Raw genomic sequence first — 20,203 nt, 5'->3', positions numbered from 1 at the left:
GCCAAGATGCAGAAAGGACCGAAGTGAGCTAAACAAAAAAAAATGGCATTACTATGTAGGAAAAATAAGTGTTTTCAACTCCTAAGAGGGAGAGCCCCGTAGAACCGGCTTGGTGGGTGTTGGCAGTGTTCTTTCCTTATGCCGTTTAATCAGCTGTTCGCTAGCATTTGAAAAAGAAAGAGAAAATTTAATTAGCCTGTGTAAGTCCTCTTTAAAGTGTTCTTTTTATTTCCGTTTTTATCGAGGCACTTCTCTTCCACTTTTCAGAATTCCTAATTATAGAATTTGCTTACTGAAAATGTGTGCTTTAGGCTAGAAAAGAATATTTAGAAATCCTTACCCCAAAGAAAAGCAAGTGGGAGTGGAAATTTGAAAGAGGACCGCCTAATTCAGCACTAAAACCAGTGTGAGAAGCAGTGTGTGCGTGCGTGTGTGTGTGTGTGTGTGAGCGTGTGCATGTGTGTGTGTGTGTGTGTGTGTGTGTGTGGCTAAAATGTGCTTTTCAACGTGCTGAGAGGTTGATGGGAATGTTTGATTAGCTCCTCTGAGAAAAGAGAAAAGTTGCTTGGACCTCTCCTTGTTTCTTCTTTAGAATAATTTGGATGGGATTTGTGATGCAGAAAAGCTTAAGGAGAAAAGGATATCCATTCTGTGTGGTGGAAAATTTTTGAAAAAAAAATTGCTCTCTTCAAACAAGGTATGTCTGATGAATTACTGAGCTATGTACATAGTTTGCTTTCCATTCCGGATTATAAAAACCTTAAAATGTATTGATCATTAAGAAACTGCAATACATACCTTGACCAAGTAATCAGTCTGTACAAATTTTAGTCTCAGGAGAATTGGGAGGGGAGATAGGGGGAGTTGACATCCTTGTAAACGACTAATATTATGGAGATCAACTATAAATGAATTGTGCTGAGATAAGATTAGAACAAGATTTTTGACTGCATTTTTATACCAATGTTATTATGGTTAAAACAAGTTGGAAAGTATGACATAAGTCTCTTTATTATGCTGCTCTTTTTTATACCTTGCTTCCTCTATGGAATATGAGAACAATGTAACAAATTGCTTCCAACGATGTATGAAAAGCAGTATGAGAAATGGACACATTGATGCTAAGTGAAGAGAAATGATTTAGTATGGATCTAAACTTCTCTCCACTCAGATCTCAATGGAATGTGGCTAGTTGTACAGTTCTGTATCTTATTTCTACTGGAAGTGTTTTCTTAGGCTGAATGCTTCTTTAACTGATAAGCCCCAGAAAGGGCTGGTATTGTTAAGTCTACTATTGTAGCTCAACTTTGCCCAGGGAAACAGGGTACGAAATCTCTTCTAATCATGATTTGTGTCAAACCAGTATAAACATGAAATAAATGCCTCCAGCAGAGGTTAAACAGAGAGGGTACGATTGAATAGTTCGACTCAATGGTTTGCTCCGAAAAACCCAGGCATTTTTGCCATCCTCAGATCGAGAGTGGAATTCCAGATTTTCTTTGGGTTTATTGTAAAAATAAAACCAGGCATTCTTGGCCGTGGTGGTTATTCAAAAATGTGAGCGCTAAGAAAATAGCATTTTGCCGTTACGTTGCGTTGCAATAAATTTGGAAGTTTTGGTGGTAAAGTTCTGAGGTTATTTTTCCCTCCGTCTCTTGAAAGATGAAAACACCCTGCAGCAAAGCAAGATCAAATGCTATTTGTTTGTGTATTTTCTCTGTTCTGTGTGTTAGCTGCAAGTGGTGGCTACGCCCCCTCCGGTAGGAAAGCTGGACGTGTCTGTCTTCTATTTATTGAATTAAAATACCCTCTTTTGTAAAAGGGCTTTAGCCAGAGAGTTGTGAGACTAAAGGGCTGCATTTTTAATTGCAACGTGCTGGTTTCCCAGACTAAGCTTGATTTAAATATATCTTACACCTCACCACGGAAAGGAAACACCTAAGAACATTGGAAATGCTTAGTATCCATCCTGAAATAGCATTTACTCTCGGAATATCATTTAGAAGATCTAGTGATCTATTTTGCCAAGTTACTGATTACAGGAAGGATGGCTGCTTTCAGAAAAAACACACTGGGTTTAAAATGGTTTATGAATAGCATCGGGGAAACAGAAATGCTTGTGGCTGTTCTCGTCTGTAATTCCTGTCAGACGTACCGGGGCGCAGGAAAGCGGTAGGGTTAGCGCTCTGTTCCAAGCCCGGAGTCCTCCAGCACACTAACGGTTCTGCCACCTCCTGGCTGTGTCACCTCGGGGAAGGTGTGCAGCATTTCCTGACTTCTGTTTCCCCATCTGAAAAGGGGAAATCTCAATGCCTGTCCGCACCCCCCCACAGTGGTCATGAGGTTCCATATTGCTTCCCAGCTCCAATAGGGTTTTGAAACGTGGAAAGTTCTACAGACATGTAATCTCCACCCCCCAACATATTCAAAAGTAGATTACACTGGAAGGAGTCATTGGTCTCAAAATAAATGTTTTGTGGCCTCCAGGAATGTTACTCGTGGCCACATGTGTAAGCTCTCTGCTTGCTTCCCTGGAAGCATCATCCAGGTGGCAAGAGCAGTGGGCGCAGGACAGAGCACACCCATCTGTCAGTAGAAGGGCGTTCCAGCTGTGTGACCTTGGGGAAGTTATTCCACATCTCTGTGTTTCCATTTCCTCACATAGGAAAGGAAGAAGTTGCACAAGATAGTCTCTAAGTTTCCCTCCTAACACTATGGTTCCATGCAGTGGGATCTCTCCAATATCAAGACATGGCCAGGCCTCCATATATTACAAAGTGAAGAAGTATGAAAATGGGGTTTGCAACCTATGGTATATTTAAAATATTTATGTTTACCTAACTAACGACTTTTTGACATATAGAAAAATGAAATGTACTGTAGTGCCTATTATATCAATGTAACACAACTGTGTATATATGTATACACGTGTATATACATTACTATATTATTATAATATAATATATATATGTTATTAAGGACAGTGTGGTCCAAGTTGTATAACAGACTTCTTTCGGGTTTCTGGTGCATTTCTATGACTGTCTGTGTACCCTCGTGTGGAGATAATGTCAAATATCTAAATTTAAGGCCTGCCATGCAAGGCCAAGGCCAAGCGGCCCTCCCGGGCTATGTGGACCTCTAGGAGTTTGTCTGGCAAAAGGATTTGCCACTTCTCAAATGTGTTCACTTCGGCAAGTTACTTAAACTTTCTTGGGCCTCAGTTTTCTCATCTGTAAAAGGGGTCTGTTTTAGTGCCCACCTCAGAGGATGGTGGCAAAAAAGCTTCCATTGGTACTTGGTACACTGTCAGCAGCCAAATGTTAGCAAATATTTTCGTTACTCTATGTGGCCAGAATGAAGAAATCTGATTAGCTATGAAACAAATCAATTGTAATACTCCTCAAACTTTTAAACATTAACTCTGTGGATGTGGGAAGCAAATAGATTTGTGAAGTTATGTGATATTAGTATAATTATGAGAAACGTGTTGCCCTTTCTTCGTCCAGAGGATGTGAGCTAATTCATCAATCAGCAAATGATAAGCAAGAGAGGCAACTTCTGTGACTCTGTAATTCGAGAAACCCCAAGGGCCCCCTCTCCTTGCTTAAGAATGCGTCCCTCTGTGGTTTGCAGGGGGTGGTGGAATTCCTGGCCCTCTGAACATACAGGGGGTGAGCTGCTACCTCGTACACGTATGACAGGTCCTTGTGCGTGTGACAACGAGCAGCTTCTGTGAGAGCAGAGAATAGGTAAAGAAAGGAGCAGTAGAGCAGGACAAATGCAGGTGTGGCGTCAGCACTGGCTGTTGGATATAGTGCCGGTTGTTAATTTTTAATTAAGCTGCAGGAGTACACGCCACCAGCCGGGGCCTCCACAGCCGCTTGTCAGCCCGATCTGGGCCTAACTCCTGTCGCTTGCCTGCATCCCTGGACTCACCTGCAGCTCGCCTCTCCAGTTGTGCACCTGTACCCGGCTGGCCCAACTCTTGTCACCAGCCTCGACTGCTGTGCACTGCCCATGGTGAGACCCTGCAGCCACGGGAGTGCACGAGGGCAATCAGGGGCCTGCACCAGCTAGAGTACCAGCAGCGGGGCCTGGCCCTCACCACAACACATGTGTCTATACCTGGCCCCTGCCACTACCCAGGCCCCTGCAGCTGCCCCTGCAGCCCCTGCGTGCACACCACTAGCTCTGCCTGTCACCGCTGCCTGCCCTGGTCTCTAGCCTCGGGATGCTGAAGCATCACTAAGGACCCAAACAGCCCTTGCAGATACCCCCAACATGTTCACCAAGGACTATACCCGGTTGTCAATGTTGGGGACCCCAGCAGCCTGAGCTGTCGAGACATCACACCTCCCTGGACCCAGAGCCACCACAAGCCCCACTAGACCCAGGGTGACAGCCCGCCCCAGCATGCCTCGATCCGCCGGTGAAATCGCCTGACCAAAGTAACCTTCCCTTACTGAAGTCAGGCCATAAAGTCTAGAAGAGGTAACTGGACACCTTCGCAAAGCTATGAGCACCGTGAAGAACCAGAGAAATGACATCACCAAAGGAACACAGGAAACCTCCGGTAACTGACCCTCAAGAAATGGAGATACGTGAATGACCTGACAGAGAATTCACAAGCCAATACAGCTAAAGAATTTACCGACATCAGGAAGACAACGTAAGACCAAAATAAGTTCAACAAAGACACAGACCACATAAAAAAGAACCAAACAACTTTTGGAACTGAAGCATAAAATTGTAATTAAAACACACACACACACACACACACACACACACACACACACACACACACACATTTAAGCCATCTGAGATCACCTAGATGAGTTCCTGTTTGCAGACCAGGAGCCGAAGGACCAGAATCCAACGAGATTCCCAGAGCCCCATGTTCACAATGGAGCAAAGACTATTTTGGTCTTGTTTATTGCATTTTTCTACGGTTACCTCATCCGTTACACAAACAGTTGTGGATACGGGACTTAGAATTTGTTTTTAATCAACTAGAAAACTTTTCCACTTCAACAGACTGCAAATCTTAAAGAAATCCTTAGAGACTGCCTGGCTGACGTGCTCCGGGCTGCCTGGGGAGTTGGCCAAGCAGGCACCCGGCGCTGCTCCGAGCCGAGACCTGCGCAAGCTGCGTGTCATGTGGCGACCTGCAGACGGCGAATCCCCCATGCAGCAGATGCTGCCCGGGCCGAAATCCACTGCCACATTCCAGGGCGAATACCCCGAGGCAGAAAGGTGCACTGAGATAATGGGATGCCAAAGTCCTCTTCTGAGTCAAATCTATAGGCCGCAGGTCTTGGAACAAAAGAAATTCTAGTTCGGTTTAGATTCAGTTTAGGGACTATTTTGGTGTTTGTGTTTTATTTTGCTGTTCACAATTGAAAAAAAAAAAAAACATGTGTGGGCTCATTGCTGCTTCCTATTCCTTCGCTAGGTGCTTTTTTCAATTCTTTTTAAAAATGCTAGATATCATCCCTCAGCCATTTCATTGGTTCAGTTGTCCTACAAGCATCTAGAAGGTTTCCATGAGAATGGGCTGAAGGGCCTTCTAAATCTCTGAGAGAAAAGGAAGGAACACAGGTGGAGAATCGCCCCCTTTCTGGGGCCCTAGAAGAATTTAGCTCCCAAACCCACGTGGTTCCTTCACCAAGCCCCCAAACCAAGCCGTAATTACCCCGGGCAGCGTCTTGCTGAGAGAGACTCAGTGGGTCGCTTTCCCTCCGTAGAATCGTCAGCCGGAGTCTCAATGCGCCACGTTTGCAAGAGGATGGAGATACAAACGCGGAGGACGATGACGGTACTCAGCGTTCACCACCACCGCAGAACGGAAGTCACGTTCGCTGACACCCGCCCAGCTGTTCTTGCGTGCCAGACACCGGTTTAAGCCCTCTTCCTGCATTCACTCATTTCGTCCTAGCAGCAACCCTGTGAGGGAGGTCGTAAGGGCTCCTATTCTACAGATGAGACATCTGAGGCCCTGAGAAGTTAAGTAAGTTCTCCAAGGTCACGCAGCTAGCAAGCGACGGAGCTCAACCTCAAACCCAAAGCAATTCTATTTCCAAAGCTCACGTTCTTAACCTACCAGGCAACAAGTACACATGGTCCTGGTTTTCCTGTCGTCGCACCCGATTAATCTTTGCCATCCCTGAACACATCGTTTTCAAGCCAAGTAAATTCCAAAGAAACTATTCCTTCCTGCAAGTAGAGACACAGGGGTAATCCTGATGGAGGGGAGTGGAGGTTTTTTTGCTTCCATCTTTCTTAGATGAGCTCCTGACTTAAAGACACTTTTCAGGTGTGTTGGGCAGACCTGACTCTTGGGGGGAAGGCCGAGGAGCAGACTGCATTATCAAGCCCTATGAGTAGCTGGTCCCCGAAAGGTGTCCTTTACGTTCACTCCGGGGCTAAATTAGCGGCAAGGCACAGAAAGAAACTTGCTTCCTACTGACTCAGACTTCTTCAGAAAAGCACTTTCCCTGATAAGGGTCTCTACATTGACAAGACTCCAGTAAAAATTTCTCAAATTCCTTCCTTCAGTGAAAGAAAGGCTAATGTTTTGTGTGGACATGTGGTAAAAATTCATAAAAACCACCCTTCAGGCTCTAGTGAGAAGGGACTCAGCATTCTTTCTTCTCAGATCCAATAAGAAAAAAAAAAAAAAAAGAGAGAGAGAGAGAGAGAGAGAGAAACTATTCCTCCAGGGGAACCCAATGTATAGTTTCCAAGACATCAGATCACTGGCATCTCAATGCTAAGTGAGTTCCGTCCTCCGGGTTCCTGTGTGACCCAGACAGAGAAAACAGGCTTTGGAAGTAAAGGTGTGAGGCAGCTTGCCCAGACTGGCTTTGCTTGTATAATAGAGTGAGTGAATCTATAGTCCAAAAGGCAAAAGGAATTTGGGGAAGCAGAGGTAACACTGAATGACAGGAACAACAAATAGTTATTGGGCTTCCATCGTGTGCCATCCATAATTCTACACGCTTGAGAAGAAGAGTGAACAAAATAGTCACCGTCCTTTTAGAGCCTTCCAGCCTGGGGAGCATACAATAAACAGATACACGTGAGAGGTCTGGTGGTATGATGGGCTGTGAAAAACCTAAGAACAGAAACTAAGGGGGCTGGACAGAGCAGGGAGATGAAGTGATGATTTGCTTTGCATGGTTAGATAAATGTCTGATAAAGGGACATTTAGACAGAGAGAGTGAATGGCGAAGGAAGCCATGGAGCAACCTGTGTGGATACTTGCGGGAAGAACTATCCAGGCAGACGACAGAGCACATGCAAAGGCCCTGAGGTAGCACCATGCTCGGAAGGGCCACGGTGCCTGGAGCAGGCAGAGTGAAGAGGAAAGGTAGTATGGAGGCACTTGGACAAGCCGACGCGGAGGGCACTACCCTAATGCTCCTCGAGTACCCCCCAATCCCCTCACGGCCCACTCACTCACTCCACCTGCGGCTCTTGCCTCCGCCCTGGATGAAATCCGAGTAGGTCCCTTAATATTTCAGGCCACACTCAGAATTTTTAAAAAGACCTTGTCCACATTATACCCCCAAACAATCAGTGTGGTCCTTAATATGGATGTAACACTTAAGTAATACTTAAAAACCGAACAATGGCATTCCCAGTTTCAAGTTTCACCTGCCCCCGGGCCTAACTGCTGCTGTGGAAAGGGAGCAGGACTGGATTCTCTCTTTCTCTGCTCTGTGCCTCTGCCCCCCTTCCCCTTGGCTGCTAACAACAGTATCTTCATGTCCAGAGTTGAAGTGGGTACAGAGAGGAAAGGTAAGGGGACAGAAAGGCCTTGTAAGTGGATACTGTCCTAAGCTGGCCCCCGGGCTCCTTGGGCTTGGCAGGCACGTACAGGGGTTTCTTGCTCACGTGGGGCACTGCCGTGGGTTTGGAGATGCTCTGTGTTTGTTGGGAACCCTGGGTGCTGTTATATATGGATCTGCTCTGGCTGGGCGTTTACGGGGTTCCTTGCTCAGCCTCTGAGCACCCGGTAATCCCTCTGCTGGGCCTCCTGCTGTGGCCGCCTCAGCTGTCCACGCACCTGGCTTGGGCAGGACCTAAAGTGACCCCAGGCTGACGCTGACACAGAGGCTGGTTTGCCACAAGCTCTTCCCTCGCCTGTAGATGTCTGAAACACAAGCCGGATACCAGACCACTGCAAGCCCAAGAGACACAACCACTCAGTCATCTCAAATGGGGCTATTGGACATTCAAGCTGGACTTCCAAAGATAGTGACCAAGAGCCGGGATGCCTGGCTGCCTGCCTCGCTCCAGACCACACCACAGCTGGAGGAGCCAAGAGCGAAGCTGGAGACTGGACAGCAGGAATTGCTTTAGGGAAAGTTATTGGCGTTTTCCCTCCTCCTCGCCCTCCCCAGATGCAGGAGGGGAGCAGGGGGACAGATAGTCGTGAGAGGACGGTCTGCGAGACCACTTGGGAACATGAAGCAGTTCTCATGTAGTCTCAGCTGAAGCTAAGACAAAGGGTCATCCCATTTTAACATCTCATTACACAGTCAATTACAATATACTCCAATGTTTATTTAGATGGGTGTGTTATGCCTGGTTAAACTTAAAAATATGCCTGGTGCATCACTTTACCCCAAATAACATTTGTGTGAGAGAAAGCTCTATGTGAGCTCAGGCCCAAATAGGACTCAAAAAAAAATCTCCCGACTTTACAGCCAAGACAATTGTATCACACGATGTCTGTATTTTCGAGGGTTCGTCTTACTATTGTCTACAGTGTATTTCAAAAAGCCTCGGATATATGTGTCAAGGCAAAAAGGACAGTGAAGCCATCCTGGAGAATGGTAGAATGGGGTAGTGAGTGGGGTTAAATGCGAGGCCTGGTAAGGAATTCTGGCGCTGCTCTGTGTTCATCCACCCTTGGACAGCTCACTAAATTCTCTAAACCTCCATTTCCTACTCTGAAAAATGGGTATGATTGTACTTAGCTGGTAGGATCACCATGGTAATGAAACAAGATGGCCCATGCGCAGTGGGGGGCATATGGTAAGCACCCAGCAAATGAAGCTGTTGTTATCGGAACAGACTCTAAGCTTCTAAAACTTCCCATGAAGAACAAAGAGACCCATCCCATCTCATGTAACAGGCCACTGGACAGTAGGGTCAAAATTGTCAGGAGCGACGTGAAGGAGGGTTAGAAGGCTCGGGCAGACCTGAGAATGGTCTGGAAAGGGCCTCTGGAGCGTGACGCTACATGGCTCCCTTTGGAGACCTGGATCTCCTGCTTCAAAACGACTCCTTCTGCTGGTCCCCGCCGACTGCCGGGACTTAATCCTCCATCACCTCAATTGCTCAGCCGCACTGACTGCCCCCCTCCACAGCCTCCCTTCCCCCCACCTCCACCAAGCTTATGGTTGCTGGGATTCGGGAATGTGCTTTGACCGACAGCCCTGCTCTTGCCTCTCTGAAGCATGGGGACAGCTGGGACCCTGTCATCTGTGACGAACCCACTCGTTACCAAGAGGCCGATGGGAAGTTGCTGTGGACCTCACAGACACACCCTCATCTTCCTTCCCACCTCAGCTGCAAGGCTGAGACCCCAAAATGTTTTTTCTGTGCCTCGGCCTTGAAGACAGACCAAAAAGCACACAGCGTTCGGGCCAGTCGAGGCTCCGGGGATCGAGGCTGGACCGATCCAAACACACGGCTCCTAGTGCACCGCGGATGGCCCCTTGGCAACCACACACCTCAAAGCCCGAGGGAGAAAACCCACTGGGAGGAGGCAGGACGGCTCCGCAGCGTCAAACACATTCGGTAAAGAAGCTTCCGATGAGAGAGGCTTCTCTTCCAAAGCTCCACGAGAATCTTCTAACGCGCACGGTTTCCAGAGTAACTGAGAGGAGCGGTCATGGTCCACTCGTCTTTTACTGAGGTCCTCAGCCCTCCCCCAGACTGACGGCCCTTCCATTACGGAGGATAAATAACTCTTGGAAGGAGTTCTTTAGAGCTCATTTGGGGGCATGCCTGCAAACTAGTATTTTTTTCCTACTGGCAATATAGGATCTAAACTACCACTTCAGAGACGTAATTACTGTTTGCAGCCTCGCTAGAAATCACTATTGGTCGAAGGCTTTGTGGATGTGGTAAGCACTACCATATGTCAGGTTCTTAACGAGGTACAAAATGACGGCCTGAAGCATGCACACCAGAAAAGGCTTTCCCTTTTTGGTGTTCTGACATGTAGCACCATGCCACATGGCTCAGTGCGCCTGATGGGACAGGCCTCTCTCAGTCACGGAACCCAGGGACGACCTCTCTAACCCACCCGCTGCCCGCGAGTAAATATCGCTGCTCTGGGATTTGACCTGATTGTACGTGGTGATCGAAAGTGGTCCTGGAGAAAGTGATCCTGAGCTGTTCATATCTTAGTCATAAAAAAACCACCTATATTGATGGAAAATTCCTAGGTTGGAACATCAGTAAGCATAACATTCTTAGAAATACATTGGGGGCAAAGAATTCTCACAAGTCAGAGTTTCTCAACCCTGACACTATTCCCACGTCACGCTGGATAATTCTTTGTTGTGGGGGCTGTCCTCTGCCCTGTAGGATGTTACACAGCCCCCCCCCCCGACTCTACCCACTAGAGGGAGAGGCCTTACCCAAATTATGACAACCAAAAACATTTTCAAACATTGCCAAGTCTTTGGAGGAGGGGGCAAGATCACGCTTGGTTGTGAACCATGGTCATCAGCATACCAGGACCTCACAGTGACATTCTGAGAGCATAGTTTCAAGGTCACCCACTCCCATGTTTGCCTCCCAGAGCATTCCAGGCGTGCAGGCTGTGTTCCTTGTTCTCGGAGGCTGTCATGGCTTGTGGGAATCTCTGTCACACTTCTTCCCAGAGCCTCGCTCCCGAGTTGGAGACAGCCTCTCAAACCCCTGCTTGTTGTTACCAACGACAGACAGACACAGGTGCCCTTTTTCATTTTAACTGTTTTCATTTTCCTACTGATCATGTCAGAGAAACAGATAACTAAAACAACAGAGATGAAAAGGGTTTGAACCAAAGCTTCAAGAAACAGAAACCAACTCCAACTGGCTGGAGTAAAAGGGCCCAGAAGCATCTATGTCATGCACAAGAGACTGAGTCCAGCTGGACCTCCTTCAGACTGGAAATGGGTCCTGGGAAGTGGCCAGAAACCAAAGCGTCTTCTCCCCCAGCTTCTCCCAGAGCCACGCGCTTTCTCTTCTCCTCTTTCTGCTTTCACCTTCTTGGTCTCATTCAGGACCCCACGTGGCCTTTAGGTTGGCTCCCACAGTTTCCAAGGCTTTCAGGATCCCAATTCCAAAATCACAAAGGAGATCTTGATTGGCCTAGATTATCTTTTTTCGCCAGACCAGCTGAGTCACGCAATTTCCACGAGTGTTATTTCTGCATCTGACTATAAGATTTAAGACATTTATTTCAGGGGTCTTTTGAGATTAAAGTCCTAGATGTCACCAGGCATTTAAACATGCAAAATACTATATGAATGAGGAGTTTTTATTTTATAATAACAGTATATAACGAATCACAGAATTATTTGGAATTTACAATAATAGTTACGTGAGAGGTTTGATATAATAAAAAGAGCACAAGACTAACATAGAGAGCTGGCCTTAGACAAGTCACTTCACTGCTCTGAGTTACAGGGAGAATAATGTCCATTCTACTTCCTCCAGTGGTTCTTAGGTGATTCAGATGTGAGACTTGTTGAGAAAGCATCTGACAGACTGTGGCGTTATTACGGTCTTCTCCAGTTAAAAAGGTACTGTGACTTAGGAAGCAGTCAGAAATACTTTTTTCCCTGCAAGCTCAACTGAAAGGGAAATACATTATCTCATACAGCAGGTGGTCCAGAGGTGGGCCCAGGCTCCAGGCACAAGACAGGCAGAGCTCCAGCTCCATTTCTCTGTGATTCTCTTGGCTGCCTTCCACCTTTTGGTGTTGACTTGTTCCTCACACTGACTTGTCTCATGGTCACAAGGTGGCTGCCAGCAGACCAACAAGGGACGCAACCACTCTCCCTGAAAAACACAGGACTAAGTCTTTCCATTCTGTGTGTCAGATAAAACTCAGGACACAGCCCACCCTTGAACTAGGCACCATCCCATGGGGAGTGATGCTGTGGCGATGGGCTCAAGCTGAGGTTCGGAGGCAATCCCCAGCAAGGTGGAGAATGTATATAAACAATCCTTGGCTTAGACATGCAATCAGGATCCACCCCAGGAGCTGGGAATGGAGCAGCTTCCTCTGAGTCATCTGTGTGGAGTTATGCCTTTTATCAAACTGGGGCTGTGTTAGGAAAGAGGAAGTGGGGAAGCGGCTGCTCTGCTTAGGTAGCCCACAGCATCTGGTCCATGCAGCCTGATGGAGAGCACATCTTCAGGTCGCCTGGTACATTCTTCAAAGCCAACATGGGGAAGAGGCAAAATCTCCCCTACCTCCCTTGCCTATTTGGCTTGCGCTTTTCACTTGGTGTTTCTTTAAGATAAAAGAAGGCTCAGTTGGTTAAGTGTCCGACTCTTGATTTTGCCTCAGGTCGTGATCTCAGGGTCCTTGAGATCAAGTCCTGCATCGTGCCCTGCACTGGGTGTGGAGCCTGCTTAAGATTCTCTCTCTTCTCTCTGCCCCTCCCACCCTCTCTAAAATAAATAAATAAATCTTTAACCAAAAAGATAAAAGAAGGAAGGAATTGGAAAGAGAAGGAAAATAAGGAAAGAAAGAAAAACTACCATGCTTTCTGGCTCGCTCCTGTGCTCCCTCCCTCCTTCTCTCTCTCCCTCTCCTTCACAAAATCCTGGGGGATTGTAATAGTGACTGCTGGTGTCATGGCAACAGGAAATGCAGTGTTTCAGGCCCAGCCCAGAGGAATATGATCTATGTGAAGGTTTATATGCAGATCAAGGCCACCTCCACGTTGTAAAGGCCCCTCCTAGGACCAGTCTTCCTTTTTCCGACCTCGCTAGACCAACACGCATCCATTGACAAGGGGCTGAGGCTTTACATCAGGCAGAGAAGGAGAAAGCAGGGCTGCAGATGTGGCCTCTCCCCATTCAGAGATGTCGGTCCTCAGGGGATTTTTGGCATTTTGGAAATACAGCACAAGCCTCTCATAACTATTAAATGTTTCCAGATGGACACTGGCTCTTTCTGCCTTGTGGACAAAGAGTATTGTTAGATGCCCCCCCTTGTAGCATCATAGATCAGACAAACACCAGCATTGCATAAATCTTACACACCCACTAGGGCAGATTTTCTGCAAGCGAGGGGCTCAAGTAAACCTCCAGGGGGCTTATTAAAAATGATGAATGCAAAAATAATTTTTAAATCTTCCATGTCTCCCTATTGCCTAAAGGATCAATTGCACATTTTTAGGCGTGACATTCAAGGCCAACACGGCCCCTTCTTTCCTCTCAACAGTCTGATTCCTCTCCTGGCCTCTCGGAGCAGCTCCCAGTTCCTGAAGCTACTCCGTCCCCTGGGTCCTGTCCTTCCCTCACCTCTCACTGTGTTCCAACCTATCAGTTCAACTACTTCAAGCCCCTTCCAATCCCCACGCCCCAGGCCTATATGACCATCCACCCCCTTCTCCATCCCTGTTCGCTCGTCAGCAGAGATTCCCAACTCCGGCTGCTCAGGGGAGTCATCTAGGGAGCTTTCAAACAACATCAATACCAACTCAGACCAATTACATCAGAACAGATGAGGGAAGTGCACTTGCGTATTATGAAACAGCCATAGCAAGTGGTGAAATGCAAAGGCAAGGCTCGGGCTCAGGATGCCCCATTTGAAGTCCAGTTCTCCTCTCCTGAGCCACGTGACCTTGGGCGAATTACCCACCCTCTGCATTCCTCCACATTTCCACGTCTGAAATTAAGGCAGGAAGTAACCCCTGCCTCATCGGGTTATTGTAAAGATTATCACTGACACTTAGTAGGTGCTCCATCTGGGTTAGTTATGATGAAGGTGCATCAGACTCCCTCTAGAAGACTCCAAGCAACTTGGCGAGCAGACCTGCATCTTGCTCCTCTCTGCCTAGCACAGAGCACACACAACTTTTTTTGAATGATTAAATGGACGCACGAATGAAGATGAGTTTTGACTTTAGGAAATTGGAGAGACTTACAAAGAAGAGGTAAATAACCCATGAGCTGACCCTCGGATAGACTTGTGAGCAGCAGATGGGGCGTGGGAAGGTATTCCAGAAAGGGCACTAGAAAGAGCACGGGACGAAACACCGAGGTGCTGTCTGTAGACAAAGACCCTCCTTGGGCCCCAGGGGTGCTGTGGTCCGAGGAGAGGATTACAGGAAAGAACTGCAGAGTGATGGTTTGACATGTAAGTTGTGTCATTTCAGGAAGAGTCTGTAATGCCTCACTGAGGAATTCAGGCTTTATTCTGTAGGGGATGAGCAGACTGTGAAGAAGGAGTCTGAGAGTGAATGGGCACTCTGACCCTTACTTTAGGAAGCCAGTCCTCCCCAGATGGAGGGAAGGGTGACCTGGAGCCAGGAGGCAGAGAGCAAGGAGTGCGTTAGGAGATTATTGCAGCCTCTCATTTGATCTCAATGTTATCTATGTTCGATCTGCAAAAAAGGTTTTTCTATTAATTTCTGACTTATTAACATATGTGCACAGAGTAAGGATTGAAATAGAACAAAACCATCAGACTCACTTCTGTCTCTGACCACAATCGTATGTCAACAAATTGGATAATCTAGTTGAAGTGGACAAATTCTAGGAACACAAAGCCTACCAAGACTATGAAGAAATAGAAACTTTGAATAGACCCATAACTAGTAAGGAGATTGAATCAGTAATCAAAAATCTCCTGACAACAAAAAGCCCTGGGTCTGATGGTTTCTCTGGTGAATTACACCAAACATTTAAAGAAGAACTAGTACCAAACCTTCTCAAACATTTCCTCCAAAATGCAGATAAGGGACTACTTCTTAAGTCATCTATAAGGGCAGCATTACCCAGATACCCAATCAGACAAAGGCACTACAAGAAAACTACAGTATCCCCATCAATACAATATCCCTTGTAAATACCGATGTAAAAATCTTCTGCAAAATACTAGCAAATTTAATTTAGCAGCATATTAAAATAATTCTACAACATGACCAAGTGGGATTTATTCCTGGAGTGCAAGAATGTTTGAACATACACAAAAATTGATTAATGTAATACACCATGTTAATAGAATAAAGGGGGGAAAACAAACACATGATCATCTCAACTGATACAGAAAAAACGTTTGGTAAAATGTAACACACTTTCATGATAAAAAACACTCAACAAACTAGGAATAGAAGGAAACTACCTGAACATAATAAAAACCATATATGAGGGGCGCCTGGGTGGCACAGCGGTTAAGTGTCTGCCTTCAGCTCAGGGCATGATCCCGGCGTTCTGGGATCGAGCCCCACATCAGGCTCCTCCGCTATGAGCCTGCTTCTTCCTCTCCCACTCCCCCTGCTTGTGTTCCCTCTCTCGCTGGCTGTCTCTATCTCTGTCAAATAAATAAATAAAAATCTTTTAAAAAAATAAAATAAAATAAAATAAAAACCATATATGAAATCTCACAGCAAACCTCATGCTCAAAGGTGAAAGACTGAACACTTCTCCTCTAAGGTCAGGAACAAGGCAATGCCCACCTGTTTTTTCCACTTCTATTCAACATAGCACTGGAAGTTCTAGCCAGAGGAATTAGGCAAGAGAGATAAATAAAAGACATCCAAAATGGAAGGAAGAAGTAAAATTATCTCTGTTTGCAGATGATATGGTCTAATACATAGAAAATCCTAAAGATTCCACAACAAAGTTGTTATAATGGAAAAAAAAATTGTTAGAATAAATAAATGAATTCAGTCAAGTAGTAGGATACAAAGTCAACATATAAAAATCAGTTGTATCTTTATATGTGAACAACAAACAATCTAAAAAGGAAATTAAGAAAACAATTCCATTTACTATAGCATCAAAAAAAATAAAATACTTAGGACTTAATTTAACCAAGGAGGTTAAAGACATGTACAATGAAAACTACAGAACATTGCTGAAAGAAACGAAGGCATAAATAAATAGAAATGTGTTCTATATTCGTGGATTGGAAAACTTAGTATTATTAAGGTCTCGATACTACCAAAAGCAATCTACAGATTCAATACAGTACCCATCAGAATCCCAATGATGTTTTTTGCAGATATTGAAAAATCCATCCAAATATTCACATGGAAACTCAAGGGACACCAATTAGCCAAAACAGTCTTGAAAAAGAAGAGGTGAGCTGGAGGATGCACAAGTCCTGATCTAGAATACTTACTACAAAGATGCAGTGATCAAAACAGGGTGGGAGTAGCATGGAGACAGACATATATACCAATGGAATAGATAGGGAGCCAGAAATTTACCCTTACATACGGGTCAAATGATTGACAAGGGTGCCAAGACCATTAAACAGGGAAAAGATTGTCTCTTCAACAAATGGTATTGGGAGAAGAGAATATCCACATGCAAAAGAACAAAGTTGGACCCTTACCTGACACCATATATTAACTCAAATGGATCAAAGATCTAAATATAAGACCTAAAACTATAAAACTCGTGGAAGAAAACAGAGGACAAAAGCTGCATGACATTGGATTTGGCAATGATTTCTTGGATATGACATCCAAAGGCATAGACAACAAAAGAAAAATAGATGAACTAGTCTTCATGAAAATTTTAAAAATTTTGTGCATCCAAGACCCTGTAAACAAAGTACAGAGCACCTGGTGGCTCAGTCAGTTAAGTGACTGCCTTGGGTTCAGATCATGACCCCTGGGTCCTGGGATTGAGCCCCACACCGGGCTCCCTACTCAGCAGGGAACCTGTTTCTCCCTCTCCCTCTGCTCTCTCCCTCATGCTCTCTCTCTCTCAAATAAATAAATAAAATCATTTTTTAAAAAAAGTACAGAAAATGGGAGAAAATATTTCCAAAACATATGTGATAAGACATTAATATTCAGAAAGTAAAGGTGACTCCTAAAATCCAGCAATAAGAAGACAACCTGATTCAAAACTAGGCAAGGGACTGGAATAGACATTTTGCCAAAGATTGACAAGTGGCCAACAAACACTCAAAAAGATGCCCTACATCACTAATTATGAGGGAAATGCAAATTAAAACTCCAATGAGATGCCACTCCACACCCGTTAGAATGACAACTATCAAAAAAGACAGAAAATAGGAGGTGTTGGTGAAACTCTGCCGACGCTGGAAGACTTAGGCGTTATTAGTGGGAATGCAAAATGGCGCAGCCATTCTGAAAATAGTATGGTGTTTCTTCAAAAAACTAAAAATAAAACTACCATATGATCCAGTGATTTCCTTTTGAGGTATAATAATCACAAAAGAATTGAAAGCAACAAAGAGAGATTTGTACATCCATGTTCTTAGTGGCATTTTTCACAATAACTAAAATGTAGACACAAACCAAGAGTTCATCAGCAGAAGAACAGATAAGTAAACTATGGTTTATACACACAATGCAATATCATTCAGCTTTAAAAAGAAAAAAATGCTGACATATGCTACATGGACAAGCCCTGGAAACATTATACTATTTGACATGGGCCAGTCACAAAAAGCCAAGTACTGTATGACTCCACTTAAATGAAATACTTTGAAGAGTCAAAATCCTAGAGGCAGAATACAGCCTGGTGGTTCCCAGGGGCTTGGAAGATGGGGGTGGGGGGGCGGTGGTGATGGGGAGTTTTTGTTTAATGTGTGTGGAATTTCAGTTTTACAAGACAAAAGGAGTTCTGGAAATGGATGATGATGGCACATTGTATTTAATCCTGCTGAACTGTACTCTTAAAAAATGGTTTAAATAGTACATTTTACATTTGTGTATTTTATCCCAATAAAAAAATGGGAGAAAAAAACCTGAACAGCCATATAAATATAAGGTGGTGTTATTATTTATTACCAACTTGCTCTTTTCTAACTCCGGACAACAAGAGATCAAATTAAATTGGCTGGCTACTCTACTTCTCTAGTCTACCAAAGTTTCATTTGCCTCATCAGAACTTCATACTCAGGACTCTATATTACAGCTCATGGCACAAGCCATAAATTCACAAATCAGTAACATATGCTTTTGGAAACTCCAATTGTTTTGTTTCTGTTCAAACCCCAGTGCTTGGTGGCTCAGGATAGTCTGCAGCAACTGCTTAACAGCGGTGGTGGCCATCCTCTTCCCCAACCTCTGCAATGGCCAAGAGAAGGTTTGCATTTTTTTACACACATTTCAAAAGGCACCTTTATGTTTGAAGTATATGAGTAACTGGGCTAAGCAAGGAGAGAAATTGAAGTGGTGAGAAAGAGGTCTGAAAACATTCTGATTCCAAGAGACCAGAGTGATTCTGGTCAGGTTCCTTTAGGAGCGAGTCAGCATTTGGGTGATAATTCCTCCAGGATTAGAGTGTTTCCTGGAATCCTGTTTGTTTTTATCCACCCATCCCAGCATGGAAAGATCAGATCCCTCATGTCTCCTAAAGTTGTAAGACAGATCTGTGAGCATTTCTCCCTGCAATCCATCTTCCCTCTGTTTGTTGACTATCGATAATGCTTATTGAGATATAAATCACATGCCATAAGTTAAAAGTATACAATTCACTAGTTTTCAGTGTGTTCATAAGATTGTCTTTGTTTTGTTTCTCCTTTTTATTTCCTAGAGCCTTTGCTACTCACTCATTGATTCGATGTGTTTTTACTGAGCACATAAAAACTCAAGTACAAATCCCTGCCCCCATGGAGCTTGCATTCTAGTGGAGAACACAAGCAATAAACAAGTAAATTAAGTAAACTATAAAGTATGTCAGTGGCGATAATAACATGAAAAAAATAGTAGAAAAAATAGGGTTGGTGGTGGATGGGAGACAGATTATAAATTTAAGCTGGGTGGTAAGGGGACGTCTCAAGAGAAGGTAACACTGAAGCAAAGACTTGAAAGAAATGAGGGAGTAAATCATGTTCTCATCTGTGGGAAGGGCATCCAGGTAGAGAAACAGTAAGTTCTGTTCTAGAAACAGCCAGGAGGCCAGTGTGCCCAGACCTTAATAAGTGAGGGAGAAATGAGGTCAGGGGGCCATATAGGGTCGTAAGCCACATGTCAAGACTTTGGCTTTGATTCTGAGTAAGGTGGAAAGCCAGTTTGGAGTTTGGATCCGAGGAACGCTGTGAACTGATGTACTTTGAACCGGGTCGTGCTAGCTGCTGTGTGGATCGTGGAGTCAGAGGGAGAAGGAGATGCCTTGTTAGGAGGCTGATTGCAATAATCCAGGTGACAGGAGGCATGGGCGGGAGCAGATGGCAATGGGAAAGATGAAAAGATAGGGCCAGATTCTGGATAGAGTATGAGTTAGAGCCAACAGGCTTGACTGAGAGAGAAGATGTGGGGAAAGAGGAGGAGAAATCAAGGTGACTTGAAATCTGCAAAGCTGAACAGTAACAGCGATTGGTGGGGATGGCTTAGGGGGTGCAGTGGGGCAGCTCCGTGTCCTGCATTTATCCCATAAGAAAGGTACTGCTTAGGCCTGAAAACAGGTAAGTTGTTCCGGAGCTTCCCAAGATAGTAAAAGACAAAGAAAATTTCACTTGTTATCACCCTGTTTCTAAAACATAACCCAGCTACTTAAGCATCAAATTGCAAATAGATTGTACGCGTGGTTTTATTTCTATTTTGAAACTAAAGACCGTTATCTGCCTATTATGTAACCAGTAGTCAACTACCTTTATTAGGAAATTTAACACATGCAGTTGTTGCTGGAAATTAACAAAATCATCAATTCTGTTTGAGGTTACTCTTGCTGCCTAATTTAATTGTTTGTAATAAAATCTTTCATATAGTAAACAGTTTTATTTAAGTTAATTGCATCAGGTACTTGTATTACTACCTTGACCATAATTTGATAATTGCTTTTTGTTAATAAAATCTGCATAGTCCTGAATCTAAATATTGGATATAAGCTTGCACTGGACCTAGCTAGTACCAGCTTGTGTTTCCAATTTTCTACTTTGGTGGCTTCAAAACAAGCCAGGGAAGATTTACACACGGAAATCAACAAATGCTATAAATTGGGGCCTTTTTCCCCCCAGAAAGCAAATTTA

At 44.7% G+C, this 20,203-nt stretch overlaps 1 protein-coding gene across 2 annotated transcripts in view; it reads left to right on the top strand.

Moving 5' to 3' along the window:
• Nucleotides 1-375: 375 nt before the first annotated feature.
• The window catches only part of VIT (vitrin), a 98,894-nt gene continuing 79,066 nt past the window's right edge, over nucleotides 376-20,203 (top strand). The window contains exon 1 of one of the 2 annotated variants that reach the window (XM_026478870.4): nucleotides 376-697. The gene's annotated coding sequence lies outside the window, so the exon portion shown is untranslated. The remainder of the gene's footprint in view (nucleotides 698-20,203) is intronic. The other variant, XM_026478878.4, reaches the window with a different exon arrangement.

This window comes from Ursus arctos, unplaced genomic scaffold (assembly GCF_023065955.2).
Source record: "Ursus arctos isolate Adak ecotype North America unplaced genomic scaffold, UrsArc2.0 scaffold_8, whole genome shotgun sequence".
Taxonomy (NCBI): domain Eukaryota; kingdom Metazoa; phylum Chordata; class Mammalia; order Carnivora; family Ursidae; genus Ursus; species Ursus arctos.
The sequence above is the reverse complement of the archived record's forward strand: the minus strand, read 5'-3'. Positions and strand labels throughout refer to the sequence as shown.